General features: G+C 39.7%; 1 long non-coding RNA gene across 1 annotated transcript in view; it reads right to left on the reverse strand.

Annotated features, from left to right (window-relative positions):
• Positions 1-16,668, reverse strand: part of LOC106724641 — a 205,685-nt gene extending 189,017 nt beyond the window's left edge. Inside the window, exon 1 of the long non-coding RNA XR_001360477.1 lies at positions 16,615-16,668. This is a non-coding gene — a long non-coding RNA (uncharacterized LOC106724641). The remainder of the gene's footprint in view (positions 1-16,614) is intronic.
• Positions 16,669-21,448: the final 4,780 nt, after the last annotated feature.

Consider the following 21,448-nt stretch of genomic DNA (forward strand, 5'->3'; position numbering starts at 1 on the left):
GACTGGTGATGAAAAGTGGATTTATTTTGAGAATCCCAAATGCACAAAATCATGGGTTGATCCAGGTCAACCATCAACATCGACTGCAAGGCCAAATTGCTTAGGAAAGAAGACAATGCTGTGCGTTTGGTGGGATCAGGAAGGTGTGGTATATTATGAGCTTCTAAAACCAGGTGAAACTGTTAATACTGATCACTACTGACAACAAATAATCAATCTGAACCACGGTTTGCTTGTAAAATGACCAGAATGTGCCAGAAGACACAGCAAACTAATTTTGCTACATGATGACGCACCATCACACACTTCAAAACCAGTTGAAGACACGTTAAAAGATCTTGCCTGGGAAGTATTAACCCACCCGCCATATTCACCAGACCTTGCTCCTTCAGATTACCACTGTTCCCATCGATGGCACACACACTTTCTGAGCAGCACTTTAAAATGTACCAAGAAGTGGAAAATTGGGTCTCAGAATGGTTTGCCTCAAAACAAGGAAAGTTCTATTGGGACGGTATCCACAAATTACCTGATAGATGGGGGAAATGTGTAGCTAGCGATGGACACTACTTTGAATAAAGCACTTTTGATGTTTCTCTTGAAAAAAAAATAAAAAAATAAAAAACACCAATGAGATAGGTTGACAGTTGGATTCTGCAGACAAGATGCAAACAGCCTTAAACTAACAGTTAACAGCCCATGACATTAACAAATGGAGTGAAAAAGGAAATATTTAGAATAGAATGTCTGCTCTCAGTCATTCTCTGGGTACTTCTGCTTTTAATCCACTCATGCCTCTTTTTCATTCATGCTGTGTTAAGAGTGTGGTGTGATTCATCCTTCCCACCGTGCTCTGCTTGGGTTGAATGACGGGACAAAATCCACCTTTCTCTAGATGATACAGAAACCCCTCAGACCTGGTACCTAGACTTTTCCTAAGGCACCTTGGCCCAAACCTTAGGTAGCAGGTTGAATCTCAATGTCTTCCCAGGCCTAGGTTACCACCATCCGATTCCAATCTCCTAGTTACCAGGAGAAGTAGGAAAAGAATGTCAAAGGTCATGGAAAACTTAAAGTTTTAAAAGGCTCTAACCCTATCAACAGACACAATCAACACAGTGAGAAAAGGAAACCAAACCTATGGAATAGAAGAAAGTATTTGCCAATTCTGTATCTTATAAGGCATTATTATCCAGAATATATGAAGAACTCCTACAACTCAGTAACAACAACAAAAAGTAACCTGATTAAAAATGGGCAAAATCTTGAACAAAGAAGATACGTAAAGGCCCCTGTTGAGCGTGCACAGATGAACATAAAGTTTATAAACAAATATACGGTGTTATATTTGTGTTATTCAAATTCTAGGGGGAAGTCTAGAAGTCAAAAGTCTCGTTAGGGGGCCAATAATGAAAAATGTTGAGAAATCCTGATGTAAGCTATCATCCGTGTTTCAATTTCCGATTCCAAAATACCTGCAAGAGATCTCTGCCCACCACAGACACAACTCGGCTATGACCAAGGTCAGAATCCTCTTTTACCACCACCATTCACTAAGCACTAAGTCTGTCAAAAATTATGTGCCAGACCCTGGATTGTGCTGAGGGTGAAACTGACATTAAACAAGTAGAAAGTGGCCCAGTGAATTCTCTACTAAATCAAACCTTCAGAGGTTCCCCCTTACACAGTACACAACTGTCAAGCCGAAGCACCATGTATGCTATGGTGGACAAGTCCATAAATTACCTACCTCAATTTCCTTAGACCAGTGGTCGGCAAACTGTGGCTCGCAAGCCACAAAATGTCGACTTCTGCACATGGGCCACAAAGTTTCAATCACACTGTACATCCGCACCCGCATGTGGTATTTTGTGGAAGAGCCACACTCAAGGGGCCAAAGAGCCACATGTGGTTCACGAGCCGCAGTTTGGCGACCACTACCTTAGACTAATTTCTCTCCAATCATATTCTATCTTCCATCAGCATATAAATTCAGTATGAACTTTGTTATCTCCTTACTAGAGGCCCAGTGCACAAATTTGTGCACAGGTGGGGTCCTTCATGTCTGGTCTGCAGGGATCGGGCCGAAACCAGCTCTCCAACATCCCCTGAGGGATCCCGGATTGTGAGAGGGCGGTTCTCAGGTGATACACCCCAGAATCGGGCTCCCTCCTCTCTGGTTCCGGTGCATCACCCAAGAACAGCAACTGCCAAGTCATTGCAGCTTGGCAGCTCCTGGGTTGAGCGTCTACTCCATAGTGGTCAGTGCGCGTCATAGCTACCAGCTGGCCGGCAGGTCACTTAGCCTTTATTATATATAAATACCAGTCCCTACCTTCCCAGCGAATGCCATTGAGAACTTTACAAGCTAACTCATTGCTACCTCACAGATAAGGCAAGTTAGTTACTCCTTTCTCTGTGGTCCCAAGCCCCTGTGGAAATGTAAGCATTGGGTATTATACGTGTTTTCTAATCACTCTGTTAATCACATGTTGACCTGTCCCATACACTGGGCCTTTTCTAAGTCAGAGAATACGTGTTACATTGCCTATTTCAAGCATCAAGTATAACATATATTTGCTGGAAGGACAAATTAACAAATGACAAAGTACAAGAGGAAGGGGTTATTATTTTTTAATTTAGAGGATATGCGATTATATCGAGGCGGGAACATTTGGGTTTGAGCGTAAAAATGTCTCTACTTCCAAAATACACTTTTTAAAATGATTTTTAAAATCCCCTCTGGGTTAGCAAACTAATACTTAAGGAAAAAATATTCAGAAATTATAGACATACTCAGGGAAGCAGGGAAGAAAATCACCTCTTTTCTCTGCCTAGAAGCAACCATCATTAATATTTTAGACATCTATATTTTCAGCCTTGTACTAAGCATTTTCCTCTACATGATTGAGATAATATAATTTTATAACCTACCTTTCTTCCTTAATGCTCTATCATAAGTATTTTCATTATCATAACAAGTATTAAAAATATAATTGTTAATGATTGTACTTTGTTCCTTCACATGGGTATATATCACAATTTACATAATCATTTTCATAGTCCTGGATTTTTAGGTGGTTTCCAGTGTCTTGCTCTCATAAATAATGCACATATTTGTTCATAAATATTTATGGCCATTTCTGATTATTTCCTTGGGATGCATTCCTAGAAATATAAATAATGGGTCAAATGGTATTTTTTATGTGAAATAATACCCAAATATTTTGTAGAAAGTTGTTAGCAATTTGTGTGCCCACCAGCAATACAGGAGGTTTATGTTTGATAGCATTTTGGCAAGTGCTAGATAATAGCAGCATTATTATTAATTATCTTTATCTTATTTTTTTTTCTTCTTCACTAAAACAAGTCTGTCATTAGGTCCAGCTGTTTCTCATCATAAAATGCTATTGCACTCCTTCCCTTCCTCTCTATTTTCAAGTTGCTGTCCTAAACCCAGATTCTTGGTTATTTTACACAAATTTGCCAAAATCTCACACTCAGGTTCACCTACCCACCCCCCTCATATTCATGCTGGTACTAACCTCAGACTTAATTTCAGCCTCTTCTCAACCCCTTTGCCTACAGAGTCAATATCACACAAGCTCAAGTTCAATTGTTCTTTGATGGATCCAAATGAATTGCATTTGTTTTCTCTCGGGGCAAGAACCATTCACATAACAATTCATTCAACAAATATTTGATGATAATCTATTATGTGTCAAGCACTATGCTAAACACCAGAACTACTAAGAGAACAACACATAGTCCCCCAAAGATGGGAAGTTTCGAGTGGAGAAGAAGAGGAATAAGTAAATAGACAATAAAAATGCAGACTGATCAATACTTCATTAGTAATAATCACAGTAGAAGGTTTAAGGGCAAAGACTAAGTTTTCCTGCGGAAGAAGAAATTTTGCCTCCACACTGCAACATAGAAATTCTGCCTGAGTTTCTAGCCTTTGAACTCAAGACTACAATATCAACTCCTCCCTGAATCTCCAGCCTCCCAGCTTGCTCTATGAATTTTGCCAGTTGCCACAATCACGTGAGGCAATTCTTTAAAATCAATCTCCAATCCCTCTCCTTCTCCCTCTGTCTCTCCCTCTCCCTTTCTGTCTCTCCCTCCCCCGTGTGTGTGTGTGTGTGTGTGTGTGTGTGTGTGTGTGTGTGTGTGTGTGTGTTTCTACAAGATAAAGAACAATTTGGTAAAACTGAAAATATAAATATTGCTAATTCAGAAATTCCACATTTAGGGATATAATCTAGAGAAATTCTCATACATCTACCAAAGGAGATACATAAAAAAAAAGTTCACTATAGTATTGTTTGTACTAGCTAAAAAAAAAAAAATAAGAAAAGCAACTTAAAATATCTTCAATAGAGGAAGATATATCCATTTTTAAAAAATGATCTACAATAGCTAGTACCATGGGAACCTTCCATCTATATGTATCAACTGAAATATAAAGGTAAAAAAATAGTTGGTACATTGTAAAATGGTGTAAAGTTTGATATTATATTGTATATCTTAATAATAAACTACCATATGCTGTTTATAAATGCATGTATGTATAACACTTTAAAATCATAAATTGGAAGAATTCACAATAACTACATGGCTTCTTGCCTCCGATGAAGGATGGAAGGAAAAGGAAATGGAGATACTAAATGAAATTTCAACCAGAGAAGACAAGTACCATATGATTTCACTCATATGTGGAATTTAATGAACAAACTGAACTACCAAGCAAAACAGAGACAGACTCATAGATAGAGAACAGGCAGACAGCTCTGCTGAGGGGTGGGGGTGTTGTGGGGTAGAGGGATTGAACAAAAACGAAAAAAATAAGAGAGAGAACTCAGGGGCATGGACAAGTGTGGTGATTGTGGGGGGGCAGGAGGGTAGAGGTGGAAGAGGGCATAGAGGGGATAATGGTGATAGAAAAAATAAACTAAAATAAAAAGAAATTTCAACTATATTTATATGTTGTTTTATCGAAGTCTGAAGCATGTATAAAGGTTAAGATTTGTTAATAACTAGGTGAGACGTGCAAGAGTGTTTGTTATATTACACTATAATTTTCTGTATGTTGGAATTTTTTATAATTAAAAATGTATAATGTTATGTTTGGATTTACAAATCAATAATTTCAGTTATTGTAATAACTGTGTATGGTGCCAGGTTGTTAACTTGAATAATCGGGAGGAATCACTTTGTAAGTTATATGATTGTCTAACCACTATGCTGTAAACCTGAAACTAATATAAAATAATATTGCATGACAATTGTAATTGAAAAATACAACTAAAAAAAATAATTTTCGTAATCTAAATTAGAGATGAAGGTAGCCTGAGCACAGTGCAGGGCTAAGATAAGTGGACGGGCCAGCCAATCATATAGCCAGCCAATCAGTAGTCCTTTAACGCAGAAAGTAAGAGGAGGAGCAGGGAAGGCATGTGAAGGGTGTGTCCTAGATTTCTGGCTCAGGAGACTATGTAGGGGGAGGAACTATTAGAGAGGACTGGTGGAGGGGGACTGGGTTTGGAGTAAGAGAGCATCTTCTGTTGTACTGATCATAATTCGAGGCATATTATGAACACTCAGTAAATGTTTCCTTGACTCATTTGAAAGGAAATACTTGGACAGCTGACACAAAGACATTCTATTTCAGAGACAACATTCTCCTTTCTAGGTATTTGGGATATATTGGGTTTTGTGTACTCATCACAGGCCAAGTCAACCAGGTAGGTGAGGATAAGGGAAACATTCTCACATAATCTAATTACAGATATTATTAGACAAAAGATTCCAAGTGAATGTCACTCTGAACTTTAACAACACCCTGGAGAAAATAGCTATTACATTTCAAGTGGCAGAATATGGCTCCCCTTTAAAAAAAATCAATAGATTCTCTGGAGAAAAGCATTAAATGACTTCTTTTTAGAATTTCATCAGCACCTTTCCTGCTATACAGACAGTGTATAAAATCATAAACAAAGATGATGTGGTTGAAAAGAAAGTCAACAATAATACAGATCAACTGCCTTCCTCAGACTTGAAATGTCTGAGACATTTTCTATTTATTGTTAAAGCTCCTTCAGACATAACCCAAGTCCCATAGAGCCTTACTGATCAAATTGGCCTTTTCTCGGCCTCCCCTTGTTTCTTTCTGACCATGGCTAAGTACCAAGCAGAAATAATTAATACAATATTGATCAAAATAGGTGTAATTATCTGTGTATATGTCCTTTTTTAGGAGTCACTAGGCTACTTGGGAACAAAGGTAAAGTTGCATTAAGGGATGAGCCAGCCAGGCAGTTTCTTGGGATCTCTAATCTATAGGAATTGTAAAACAAAGCAGAACAAATCAAAATTACCTTAGAGGAAGATGCCATGCCTGAGTGAAAGTACAGAATACTCCTCACCAGCCTCAGTCTCTCTGTTGAACACTTTTACTGCAGGCATGGGTGAATTGCAGTGTGCACTCTGGCCTCACCATTAACCCAGTGGCCAGCCAAGTGAGCACTATTTGGTGGCAGCAAAATCATCTATAATCCCCAAACCGAATAATGCACAACCTATTAACTAAGACTGTGTCTTTTTTTAAAAAAGATATGTTTTTAATCAATTTCAGATAGAGGAAGGGAGAGGGAGAGAGAGAGAAACATCAGTGATGACAGAGAATCATGGATTGGCTGCCTCCTACACACCCCCTATTGGGGATCAAGCCGGCAAGCCAGGCATGTGTCCTGACCAGCAACTGAACCATGACCTTCTGGTTCATGGGTCGACAACCACCGAACACCAGCCGGGCTGCATCTTTGTTAGAGTATCTAAATGCATGCCACTCGAATTTCTCTACCCAGCACTAACCCAATGCTATTCTACACTAGACTCCTCAAAGTGAGGGCGACTGACCAGAAGCTTCAACCCCAGCTGGGAGCTTGTTAGAAATGCAGAATCTCATGCCCCACTCCAGTCCTATTGGTTCAGAAGTTGCATTTAAACAACATCATTGTCGATTCTTACACATTTCAGTTTTTATGAATTATTCGTCCACAATACTTCTAAATTCTGATGGCACTGTGTTGAAATTGAAGATCTTCCTTTCATGCCTAGATGCACACTCTCTTCCAGGTTCAGCACTATGATTGCTGCTACCTAGCAGTGCTGGGCTCAGAGTAAGTTTTCAATAAATATTTAGGAATCCCACCGGATTGTGAGCTCCTCAAGGTCAAAAGGCACATATTGGTATTTGTGCACCTTTAAAAGCCAGCAAGGTTCTGCCATATAATAAATGCTCACTTTGTGTTAAACTCCTGAATTTGTGCATGACTCATATTGAAAAAAGGAATGGACTGAAAACATAGCTAATGTGCTGAATGTTACTTTGGTCCAACCTTCTCTGATGTCATCCAGTCCTAAGTGAGTACCAATTCTCATGTGTTTCTACATGATGTTGCTTATTAATAAGAACAATAAACACTTGGATAGTCTTTTTCATTTTTAAAGTAGCCTTGTCTTCATAATCGCATTAATTCTTTGATTGACACTAAGAAAAATAGTGTTCTTGATAAATCATGCAGGTCAACTAAGTCCTTAATGGTTAAAGACGCAGATTCAAACAGAGTATGTGATTTTCTCAATGCCAAAAAACTGGTATGTAACAGGGTCAGGATGTGTTCACCCAGCTCCTGGCCCAGTCTCTTTCCCACTATACTACACTGATTATCACCATCAGATGGCCCTGATATTGTAGGAAAGTTACTGGCACTTGCTTTCAGCTTATATTTTTATTATAACTATTTCATTCAGCCATGCACACTGTTTATTTTCTCAAAGAAATTTGCCTGCCTGGTTTTACAGTAAGTGACTTCTTCATCTACACATTCACTTATTTATTCACTCATTCATTTATCCAACCACTTTTTATTGACCTCTTTGAATAGTGTCAGCCCAAGGGTGGCCATTCGATATTTGTTTAATTGAACTGATTAGCTTCCTTTGATCAATAGTGATGATTTGAGTCCCTGATATCCACTGCTAATATAGTCACATTGCCAGATGAAAATTATAAAGTCATCAAATATTAGAGCTGGCAGATGCCTTTAGAGATTATCTCCTCCAACCCGCACTTCTGCCAGATGAAGAGGCTTAGTGACACGTACGAGTTCACATTACAAAATCTTTTGTGTCGCTTTTCCTGTAGGGACCGAGTTATCTGTACGATGTGCTTGCATTGATCACAAGCCAGGTTGTTGCCAGATCCTCACTTAACTTGGGCACAAAACAAAATTATTAAAAATACCCCAAAGCCCCATATAATAGTTAAGATGTCTTCTAAAGCTTGCAGTTGATAATGTGCTCATACGGCTGATCCTAAGAAATTCTTGGAATGACTTAGATGGACTGCCACATGTAAATATTCATGACACAAACTCATCAACCCTTGAAGGAGAACATACGCGAATAATTAGCCAGATAGTGAGTTGTGGTATCACGCTAATAGGTCACTTGGCCCCTAAAGAGAGGCTAACTGAAGCTGTTTTCTTTTTACAAGGCAACCAAACACGCGAGACAGTAATTTATAATGTTTGTTATCACTTTGTGATATCATTTTTGGAGTGTTTTCTTCTAAAGTAGCTAAACACTCATTATTACTAGATGCCATATTTAATATGGTACATTCTAAGCTTTTCGAGAAAGTGACAATAAAGGCATAATTAAGTAGTTTACTAATTTCTGTTACTATTCTTAATTTCTTTCTTTTCCACAGTATATCTACTAGTAAGAAAAAGTAACACAGACTCTTTCTGTTGTTTTATTCAGTATTGAAACATAAAAATTATTTTCAATTTAGCTCTGTAATTTCACTCTCCCATCTGTAGGCTATCTCATCTTCACCAACAGGTAGTAAGCAAGGAGAAGCAGCAAAAGGGAGAAAGGGAGAAATTCAGTGTCCACCCTTGGGTGCTTTCCCTAAGAACAAAAACTCCCCCCACCTTCTCCACCTTACACTGCGGAATTCTCATGATTCTTGTGTATCCTATAGATGTATGGATCCAAACTCTTCCCTCTCTGCTGAAGACATGTCTGCCCTATGGCCCTGCAACCCCATTCCTTGACACAGATAAATGAGTACATTTGTCTACCAAATGACAAGGATAAGAATTTCATAGATATGAAATGGCCACCTATAGTAGAATGCATACATTGCAGAATATTCATAAAATGGAATACTATACAACCATAAAAGGGAACATCCACTACAAGCAAGGTCACAGTCAAACCTCGCAGACATGGCAATGAATGGGTGAAAGAAGCAGCAGAGTACACACTGTATAAGTCAATGATATGAAATTCAAGAATGGGAAAAAGTAAACTGTGATGATAGAAGTCGGAATATTGGTTACTTGATTTTGAGAGGTGGGAAGGACAGTGTGGGCATGAGCTTAAGAAGGGGCATGCATGATCCCATATACACTGAGTGGCCAGGTTATTATGACCACCCGACGTTTGTAGGCAAATTAGCTATAATTTCACGCTGAAGTTGCTAGAGGGCCAGACCATTATAAATAGGGAAGCAGGTTGTTCACCACGACAGTAGAAGTGATTTTTTTCTGAAGATATGGGTAAACAACGTGATTTAACAGTCTTTGAACATGGGATATATTTGAACGTGAGTGGCCAGATTATTATGGCCACCCATCAGTACTTCGTTGTGCCACCTTTTGCCTTCAATACTGCAGCAATTCTTCTTGGCATTGACTCCATGAGATGTTGAAAGGTGATGTGAGGAATCTGCCACCATGCCTGTCACTTCTACTGTCAAGGTAAACAACCTGCTTCCCTATTTATAATGGTCTGGCCCTCTAGCAACTTTGCCTACAAACGTCGGGTGGTCATAATAATCTGGCCACTCAGTGTATATGTAAAAATCCATTGATTGTAGACTTAAGATCTGTGTATGTGTCTACACACCAACATTTTGTTTGGATGGTAATTGACTCTTTCCACCCAGCAACTGGCTATTGCTAGAATTATGTACACAGTCGTGGTGCCCATCTACTGCTCTTTCTCTAGCAGCCACCCACTTTGGGTTATCCACTTTTTTTTCATAAGGGAGTTCCTCTTAGGAAAGCGTGCATACTGACCACAACAAAATATTTTGAAATAGAAATTTAAACACAACTTAACAAAAACATTTTAACCAAGAATCATTTTCATTACACATGCAAATCTGTGGCAGATGTGTTCAGAGGAATACGCAAGTCCACTCACCACGAGACGAAAAGTACAACTGAATAAGCATTTCTGAAATATTGTAATGATTTTCCCCCTGGCTCCCAGTCAAGACTGGCAACAGAAATACAGCAACACCATGAGAAAAGTCTGTCTAGGTCCATTATGACAAATCTCAGACAGTGTTGGGTGACTGGGGAATGTGACTCAGCTCAGAAGTCTAGGAATACCCCTTACAGGTAAACGCTCAAGCCCATTTTGGGGGTGAGCCATTCTACTCTTACTTATGCACAGGCATTATCTCATTGATCACCTATCAGATCAGTAGCATTATGAAGTAAGGCCTACAAACATTAGCCAAATTTTCTCCCGAAGTCAAAGAGCTTTTTGGTTGGGGACCCCCAAAGGAGCCCTCATTTTGTAACTCCCAGTTCCTATAATATGCTTGTGTCATCCTTCTGGTTGGCCTTCTTAGTGTTGCTTGTAGACTGAAGTATTTGGAAAGAGGCTTAGCAATTACTTAGATTAGTCATGGTAGGCTTTTTCCCAATACAGGGCATAGTACATATCTTCAATTTTAGTCTACCTTGCTGAGAATTTAATGAATTTACCCTGTCACAAATCAAATAAAACTAAAATGAATGCTTTACAAGTTATACAACTGTTTTTATCATTTCTCTAGCTGTCCTGATGTGCCCCATTCTCTGAGAAATTTGGAGGTGGGGGATGGGCATAATCCCTGACTTCCACCCACCTCTTAGGTACCTGCTGAAGGTACACACTGGTAACTATGGTGTTTACCTCTGATTTCCACAACAACTGTGCCTAATTGTTAACTAGATCTGTACTCTTGACATTAGAACCTAATAGAATCACATTTTGGAAACTAGCTACCATCTCCCAACATCCCCTCCTCCCCACTCATCAACCACCCTGGCCACTTTTTCACATAGAACCTCCCAATATCATCTTCACAACTTAGGGGAAACATGCTGTGTATTGAAAGCCTTATATGGAAGCAAGGCCTGAAAGAATTAAGGAATTGCCAGGTTTTTCTTGGCTCTCCATCAACCTTTCTCAAGGAAACTGTGGTGCCCTGGTACCCAGACAGACCTGGGGCAGTCTAGGCAGTCTAATCAGCCGCTACTGTCTCTCAGCCTGTTTGCAATCAAGGCTGCTTCTTCAGGGAAGCAGAGTGAAGCATCAAAAGTTCTTGACATTGCAACAGACTGCACATGACGGTCATTCAAAGGGCACCTTTCCAAATAAGAATCGTGGAACTCTTTAGAAGTTTGATTACATTAAACAAAGCCATAGCTTGTAAAAGTTGAGGCTATGGATAATTTGGATGCATTTTGATATTAACAAATTTTTTAAAAATTAAATGACCTAAGTAGAAACTGAGGGTTCCAGTTATTAAAATGGGAAAGGAGGAGCCATATCATAGAAACTGCAGCCATCTTAAAAATACAGAGGAAATGCTTCTGACCTTCTCTTCACCTCTCACTTAATGCCTCTGCCCAGGGAAGATGTGTCTGATTGATGGGATAGGGCAGTGGTCGGCAAACTGCGGCCCCTTGAGTGTGGCTCTTCCACAAAATACCACGTGCGGGCGTGCACGTACAGTGCGATTGAAACTTCGTGGCCACACTCAAGGGGCGAAAGAGCCGCATGTGACTCGCGAGCTGCAGTTTGCCGACCACTGGGCTGGGGGACAAGTATCTCAGCCTCTGTGCTCGGGGACAAGGTCACTGGAGCACGGATTCTCTACCTTATGCCAGGTGGACAAAGTCAGTTCAGGCGGAAGCACTGGGAGCTCATTTTGGTCTTGGTCCTAAGCCATATATGCCAATGTGCATTTGCCCATAATAAAGCTTATAAAGAAGATTATGAGTGTATGTTGATGAGATGTATATTCCAGACATCCAATAAATTAAAATAATGCTAAAGAATACTACCAAGTGCCCTAGCCGGTTTGGTTCAGTGGACAGACCGTCGGCCTACGGACTGAAGGGTCCCAGTCAAGGGTACCTTCCCGAGTTGCGGGTTCAATCCCCAGATTGGGGGTGTGCAGGAGGCAGCCAATCAATAACTCTCTCTCATCATTGATGTTTCTATCTCTCTCTCCCTCTCCCTTCCTCTCTGAAATCAATAAAACAATACATATTTTTTTTAAAAAAAAAAGAATACCACAAAGTAAAACACTCCTACAATTTGGAACTAAAACTCCATCCATACAATTGCAATTCTTTGATTTTCCCTTCTTGTTCCCATTCTTCTCCCACACACTTCCTATTGCAGAGGGGACCACCTCTAAACTTTGTTTATCATTCCCCTGAGTGCTTTCATAGTTATACTACATATGTATTCCTCATATTCAATAGTATTAAATTTTGTTTTGCTTATTTATATACCTTGTATATGAACAGTATATTCACATAGTTCCTTTTTTATTTGCATAAAATTATTTTGCTGCATATTATGTTGTCAGGGTTTACTCATGTTGATAGATGTATTGCTAGTATATTCATCTTAAATGATTATAACATTCCCATGGATTAATACATTACATATATATGGTGATGGATATTTAGGTGGTTTCTATATTTCACTATTATAGCCACACTTCTATGAATATTCTGTGACATGTTTCCATGTGTACTTATGTGAGAGTTTCTCTAAGGTACGCACCTCAAAGGAGAATCTATGCATGCCAAGATCAGTACATTACTGTTATTATGTATTTCTAAAGCTAATATTTAGATCTCTGATTCTTACCTTTTTCCTCACTGTTGCAGATCCCATAAGAGAGAGGATATGATTAATGCTTCCTTCTTTCTCTACCTAAGGTAATCTTTCTTCCTCCTCTTTCTGTCACATAAATGCTTAATCATTTTCCAAGACTCAGCTAAGCTCCTCTCTCCTAAGAAAGCTTCCCTGAACCCCACAGGTAGAGGATTCACTCCATCTTTCGCACTCTCATGCACAGCACTTCTATGTGGGACTTGTCAGTTACCAAACCCTGTAGAACTTACCTTGTGTGTATTTGCACAAATTTCACAAAGACTATGCTCTCTAGAAGAGAAATCAAAAAGCAGACCCCCAAAAAAACCATACTATAGAGGCATTATGTCCTTTAACTGATTCCTACTCACCCAAAACTCCAATAATTAGAAAGGCTACACAACAGTAGCATCCTTGGCATTACCCTTGATCCATCTTATTGATACTCTTTTATCCCAAACACTCGTGTTCTTTATAGAACTTTGAATGTGAAACCAATTTGATTAACTCTAACACCTACAAAAACACAGGTAACATGGTCCCTACCTTCACTCTCCTTGACATTTACTTGACCAGAGAAGGTACACACATGTATTATAATAAGAAAAATCCATATGTAGAATTATAAAATTGTGGGGCTTTAAAAGCTAAAATGACTTGGAGGTGATAACAAATCTCTTTGATAAATAAGAAATTGTCTTTGAGGTGACGCTTCACCTGAGTTAACACAGCCAATTAGTAAAGTCAGAGCTCTTGCTAACTCATTTTCTTTAATTCAGAAATATTTATAGAACACTCAACCATACCATATCTCTATGTATATGCTAATTAGAACAAATCCAAAGAATTTCATTTAATTAAAACCATTTTTTCAGAGATGTACTCCATTGAGTATTATCCTATCAGCTATATCATGGACTTTACAAAAGACATTTCACTGGAGTTTTTAAGAAAGTTCCATTTCATTTGGTGGCAGTTAAACAGGAAAATGATGGCACCTGAGTGTGTAACAGGATGTAAACTTGGAAGTTTCAACTGAGGCAGAAAGATAAAATAGATGAGAAACTCCAAGGTGGGAGGCTATACCACCTGAAAAACTTTGGAGGTTAATTCTGAGAGTCATATAGATCTGACACCAACAAGAATATAAAAAGAGATCAAAAGAATAAAAAATAGGAGAAATATTTTTATGAAAATCACTTATTGGATAAAAGCTATGCTATGATGCTGTCCCTTTCTTCACTCTCCACCATTTACCTTAAACTTAAAGAGAGGGTCTTCAGTAGGAGTCTTGAAGAGAAAGTTCTGTGTCCCCTTGATTTGGGGGAATGAAGAGGCCTGGTGAGTGATATATGCCGAAAGAATAAAGGCAAGAGGCTGGGTGAAATGGCATGCAGTAACAGAGCAGAGGGGAGGTTTCAGAAAATCACTGCACTCCTCTGTGTGTGAACTGCAATCTTCTGATATGGAACCTCATTGGAAAGATCAGCCATTTACACAGAGGTCCTGCCCTAACCGGTTTGGCTCAGTGGATAGAGCATCGGCCTGCGGACTGAAGGGTCCCAGGTTTGATTCCAGTCAAGGGCATGTACCTTGGTTGCGGGCACATCCCCAGTAGGAGGTGTGCAGGAGGCAGCTGATCTATGTTTCTCTCTCAACGATGTTTCTAACTCTCTATCCCTCTCCCTTCCTCTCTGTAAAAAATCAATAAAATATATATTTTTTAAAAATTACATAGAGGTCCTACCAAAAGGAGCTTCTGCCAGAGGGCAAGGGGATTCTTAGAAGGTATGTGGAGGAGACTGCTAGAAATATGCATTGAGTGTGGGTCAGGACCACAATGACCAAAAGTAAAGGCATTGACCATGATTGTGGCATCCTGCTTAGAGAAGTCCAGCAAGAGAGACATCAAAGCATCAATGGAGACGCCCACCAGAGAAAGGGTTAGCTGAACCTATCAGCCAGGCTAAGTAACTCAATTAACTTACATCTGACCAACTAACCATTGTCTCCCCTTTCTCCCTATTTCTCTTCCTTCATTCAACCCAGGATAGGCTGTCAATGTCAACTTAAGCTAAAGAGGAAAGATGAACAGCTGTTAGAGAAGGGGGGAAGGAGGAAGGAAGAGAGGGGGGGAGGAAGGGAGGGAGGGGAGGGAGGGAGAGAGAAGAGGGAGGGAGGAATAGGAAGGGCTAATCATACCTCATTCTCCCAAAAATAGTATGGCCTACTTGGACTGCCCCAACCTATGGCCCCAAAGATCATTTTCTTTCTGCTATAGTATGATGTCAGAAAATAATGCATACAGATGGTAAGATGAAATTTAAAAAAAAAAATGGTAGCACAAGTTGTATAGGTGTAATCTGAATAATAGGTCTCATATTGGTGTCAAATCCAAAAGAAAAACTTTATCTACCCCCCCCTCCCCGAAATGTCTTGGAAAGGACTTAAATGTTCAGTAAAGTCACTTAAAAAGGCACCAAAGAGAAATCACATTAATAAACACACAGAGAAATGTCTCATTTTCAATAAGTTTTTATTGATTTTTTAGAGAGAAACATCAATGTGAGAGACAACCATCGATTGGTTGCTTCCTGTATGACACCCTGACTGGGGACTGAGCCCATAACCTGGGCATGTGCCCTGACCAGGAATCAAACTGGCAATCTTTCTATAAGTGGGATGATGCTCAATCAACTGAGCCACTCTGACCAGGGCCACACAAATTTCTTTAAATCTCCATTTCTCTTTGAATCTCTTACATAATCAGCTGTCCTCGATATCTCATCTCTTCTCTCAAAAACATCTAAAACTCTCTTTCATAACGCAGGGAGTTTATTGACTTTTCTCTCTAAATTCCCTTGCTACCCTATCAGATCTATGTGGGGTTTTTTTTTTAAGAAGTTATTTATTCCTCATAATAATGATAAAGCAAACATTTCTCCCTTCTTGCATTCTGTCTACCCTGACGCTTATCACCATAGTCCACAGGCTGAAAAGGGTAAAAGAGGATGGGAGAGGGGGAAAGGCTGTGAATATTATATGTTACTATGTTTTATCACTCACATGAATTCATAGAATGGGAATCTCTATTTATACATAAGTAACAAAACAACTTCAAACACGAATAGCAATTATATTGGACCTCAAAGGGGAGGGTGAGTTTCGGGTGTTTATATTAGCACATCCACATTATGTCTATCCTCTTATTCCAAATGCTAAGAAGTTGAAAGTCAAATCTAAGTATTCTCAATCACAAAACATTTTCCCATATCTTTCAAAGGTATTTCCTGGGGAGAGCAGCCATCCCTAAGTGTAAGCTCTAGGAAATCTAGAATCAGTTGCTCTCTCTAATTGAGCGCTTTCTTTCCTTAGATTTTAGAAGAAGCATGAAAATGATTTACTGATTTAGGAACTGGGTGGAGTAGACCACAAAAGGACAAATCGAAAACATCTGGAATAAACTAGTTGAGAGAGTGAGAGAGCGAGAGAGAGCGAGCGAGAGAAAGAGAGAGAGAGAGAGAGCTTTCAAATGAAACAAAGTACAGATGATTTGGCTAAATTTAAGCCAAGCCAAACACTCACATTAAACATTGCACTTGGATCTGGTTCAATAGCAGGAGCCGGCAAGAGGGAGCGTCAGCCAACATTGCATCAGACACACATTGTGGATAGAGGAAATGAGTTTAGTCCAGCCAGCTGTGACTTCAAAGCGGCTGCTTTCTCAGAGAACAGTGGGAAAGGGTTCCCTCTTCAGTGAAGATTGCAAAGTTCAGCCAAAGACAGTCCAAAGGGAATGGACTTCAGGAGGAGGAAAATTACAGTCAACGCACCAGAAAGAGTATTTTCCTTCCATGAAGTGGCTGTGACAGTCAGAAAAGGAAGAAAGATGATGACAAAGAGAGGAAACAAGATTCTGATGCTCATTCAAGGACTGTAGTCCCAGGTGCATAATATGAAGTGGGGTGTTTGTGTGTGGATAATGTTGCTTTTCAGCTCAGACACCTCCTTACATGAATCAGGTTTCCAAATCCTTTGTATTTCTAGAAAAATATGCATTTCTTTCAAAGTATTTACTCAATACAAATTTACTGAGGAGTCAGGAATGGGTTAGACCCTCAGAATACAAAGACAAACCAAGAGTTCACAGTCTGATGGAGGGCCAAAGACATAAACAGAGGATTATGATATTGAGTAATAAGTCTTCTATTAGATCAGTGATGCCCTAAGTGTGATCACCTGCCCAGTATCAGCATCACCTGGGAACTTGTTAGAAATGCAACTTTGTGGGCCCCAACTCGAACCTACTGAATCAGAAAGCTGAGGATGGTTTAACAAGCTCACCACATGATTCCGTAACAAGCTAAAGCTGTAGAACTACCTTGATACCAAGCAAAACAACTTTGAGCAAAGACTCATCACACCCGACCCAACCGAGACATCCTCTGCCATCTACAAAACACTTCTCAGTCCCACTAGGTCAGTGGTTCTCAACTTTCTGGCCCTTTAAAATAGTTCCTCATGTTGTGACCCCAACCATAAAATTATTTTCATTGCTACTTCATAACTGTAATTTTGCTACGGTTATGAATCGTAATGTAAATATCTAATATGCAGGATGGTCTTAGGCGACCCCTGTGAAAGGGTCATTCGACCTCCAAAGGGGTCTCGACCCACAGGTTGAGAACCACTGCACTAGATTCTAAGTATGGTACTCTGGTGATTCACAAGAATTACACACAGATGTGTGTCTTGTCTCAGTAAATTGTAAGAACTGCCAGGGTAGGGGCCGATACCTCTTTCATATTTTCTCTGATTTCTCCTCCTTTCAGACATTAATCCAATAATTAGAAAATACAGGCATTGACATTACTTTAAGTAGCTAATTCAGAACTTAGACTGGTACAGGGGTTATACATTCATGAGGCGAACTTGGCCAATACATACTTAAAAATTTTCCTAACTCTTGTAGGTTGGAGGTGAATATAAATGTTATCTCTCCCAAACATTCATTGGATGCTAGAATCCTCTCTCTGATATTTTTGCCAGGAGTTTGTTCTTAAGCCTGAGCACCTCCATAGACCCCACTATCTCAGGAAGCAGTTTGCTTCCTTTCAGACAGCGCTACTAGAAAGAGCTAGCTTCTTTTGGGCTGAAATCTACCACAATTTAAATTCCATTTATTAGTTACAGTCCTATCCCTTGGGAACCCAGAGCAAGGATCCTTACATATTAATGTGACATTTTTCAAGTATTTGAAGTTAGTAATTATGCCGCATAAAACATGGGTTACACTCACGGACTCTGGAACCAAACTGTCTGCATTCAAATTCTTGTTCTGTCGCTTATGAGCTCTCTGGCCTTGGGAGAGTTATTTACTATATGCAGCTTTGTTTCTTTATAGCCATAAAAATATATGATGGCATGACACAAAGGGCTTTTGTAAAGAGCGCATGAATTAATATATGTAAATATGCCTGCAACACAGTAAGTGCTCTAAAAGTTTTAGCTATTATTAATCATCACCATTATCCTAAGAAGCTTGTCAGATTATCTGACAGAGGCCATCTTTCTCATTCTATAGTCATTCCCAACGTGAGCCTACTCACTCCTGTGTGGGTTCAACTGCCGTCTCTATGTTTGTGTAAAATCTACTCATTCTTCTGAGCACACAGCTAAATGTCAGAGGCCAATTGGGCTATATGAAATTTTCTGGCCATTATACTTTAGGTAGAAATGATGAACACCATGACTAGTCCTGGCCCCTAAAATCATCCTGCGAAATCTCCAAACTCTCTCAGTTCATCGGCTAGTTGGATGCACAGGAACCAATGAAGGGCTCCAAGAAGCCCCAGGGAGTGGTGAAGCCATGAGTTGGAAGAAGCTTAGGTCGCAGAGTCAACGCTTAGAGGGGAGCTGCCTCTAAGAGCCACCAGAATGGAACATCCACATTGGCCTTTGTGTGGCCAAGAGATAAACACTGATTGTGTTCAACCATTGAGATTCCACAGCCTACCATGACTAATACAATGACTCCCTAATTTATCCCTCTTGCTCAGACTTTGCTTCTGAGCTTCAGAACTATGCATTTCGCTTTCTACTCAGCCTTTCTACAGCGACCCTCCCATAAGGTAGTAAGTAAACTCAAGGCTTCTGGGACCAGACCTTCTGTGTTGAAATACCTGTCCTGGTAGGTGACCAGCTATAGAACCCTGAGTGGATTAGATAAGCTATTCATAACTATATACTTCAGAGTTGTTAGAAAATTAAATGAGTAGATGTATATAAAACACTAATAACAGTCCCTGGTGCATAGTAAATGCTCAATAAATGCCCAACAATGTAGTTATTGTGACCATCCCACCCCAAATTTGCTCTTTCCCCTGGCTTTTCTATATGAATAACTGCTAGTTTCCCCACCATCCAACAGCTATTAAAAACAGAAACTTGCAACTTAATCTTGAATCATGATTTTTCTCATCCTGTGTGGAACACATCACTACTACTGATTGATTATACTCCCTAAACACTTCTCGAATTCGTCCACTTTTCTCTATCTTTTATTGTATCCTCTTCATCCTAGTTAAAGCCACCGACATAAGTGCATCCTTACTCGCCTTTTCAAATCCATTCCTGTGCCCTTCAAATGCATTCATCACACAGAAATGCTAACGTTCTTTAAAAATTCAAATCTGATCTGGTCACTTCAAAATCTAAAATGTATTAAAACCTGTCATGGATTTTTGGAAGATGGAGGCATACTCTTTAAATGGTGCACTCTAGAAAACATGTTTGTTCTAGGGAAGGAACACTGTGGAGTGGGCTCAGCATAGTCCCTGAGTCTCAGTGCTGACGTGTAGTCTAGCTCTATACCTGCTAACTCTGTTTTTTGGTGCAATGCATGAATTTTTTCTCATCTGTAACATTTTTTTCTCATCTGGAGATGCTGGACCCCAAGTCATCAGATTATTTATGACAACCCTCGCTATTTCTGAGGCTCAGAGAAGTTCAAAATTTGTCCTGAGGTAACATCCCAGTAAACTGATAAAAGTTACATTTGCTCATATGTCTTGTGACTCTTGGTCTACATATCCTTCCATTAATTCTTTCAGAACTATCTTTTCCTGTAAAAAATAATAAAAAATAAGAGGATTGCCAAGAAAGGAACAAATTAAGCTAAAGCTAAGTGCTACCCAGTGCTCATACGTGTTTTGAGTTATCTTAATTGACACGTGTCAAATTTAAACTAATCGAAGACGTTGTCTGTCTTAGGTTTGTGGTCACATTTTCCAGAAGCATTGAAAAACAAAACAAAAAAATAAGTGGCCCTAATTCAACAATCCTAGCACTTTCTTCTGCCTTCAGTCAAAGAGGAATCAAAAATTGGCATTGGCAACAGCTTTGCATTAGTCCCGGAAGCGTGTGGGTTTTCTTGAGCTTCTTTGGATTTGTGACCAATGGTTCTGTCGCCTTCCCTGGTTCTAATAAAACTCAGTGATGGGTTTTGGATTACATTCATTCCAAGAGGGCTCCCTGTCAGTCCTCAAGTGGACTTTGTTGTCCACAGCCGCTTGCAATGAATGTGAGGGCAAAGGTCTCTGGTTACACCCACCACTGAAATCAGACTCATCTACACCACATGAGGAACATATTAGAGGGTGGAATCCAGCATTTGTCCCCACAGGACAAAGGAATAGCCTTGCAACTATTCCCTGTCTTTATTTTCAATGATTCCATGACCCATTCATTGCCTCTTACACTGGAGACAGCCAGGATTTCTCAGCAACACTGACCTGCACCAAAAAGAAAGGAGCATGCAGCAAAGGAGTCAAATCAAGTCTTGGGAATGTTTTCTCCAAAAGAGGTTGAACAAGTTTCAATACAAAGGCTTATAAACCCCTCCCAGTATATTTCCCTCTTTAATAGTTCCAGCCAAGCGCCTTATTATTATTCACCCCATGTTTGAATAATGGAACGCTTAGATCACTGTATTCATCAAGGGAAGGAAACACTGTGTATTCTAAAAAGCACTTTGAAGAGAGCTCTCTCCCTCTGCGATGCCATACTTCACTGGGTTCTCCTAATTGCTAAATGCACGGCTCTGGCTTGAAATGCAAGAATTTGAAGAATTGTATAACATGCCCTGCACCAGTGAAATCAGACCACATCTCATTCCAAGGCCTTCATTATCCAAGCAAACCAATCCGGTCCGAGATTACTGCAAACCGTATCAAGATTTTACACACACACACACATACACACACACACACACACATATATGCATACCAGATTACAGGAGCTCCCCCCCCTATCCACAGGGATATGCTTAAAGATCCCCCAATCAATGCCTGAAACCACAGAGAGGGGAAAATCCCTGTATATTTTGCATTTTTCATATATATATATATATATATATATA

The sequence above is a fragment of the Myotis brandtii genome, unplaced genomic scaffold (assembly GCF_000412655.1).
Source record: "Myotis brandtii unplaced genomic scaffold, ASM41265v1 scaffold911, whole genome shotgun sequence".
Taxonomy (NCBI): Eukaryota; Metazoa; Chordata; class Mammalia; order Chiroptera; family Vespertilionidae; genus Myotis; species Myotis brandtii.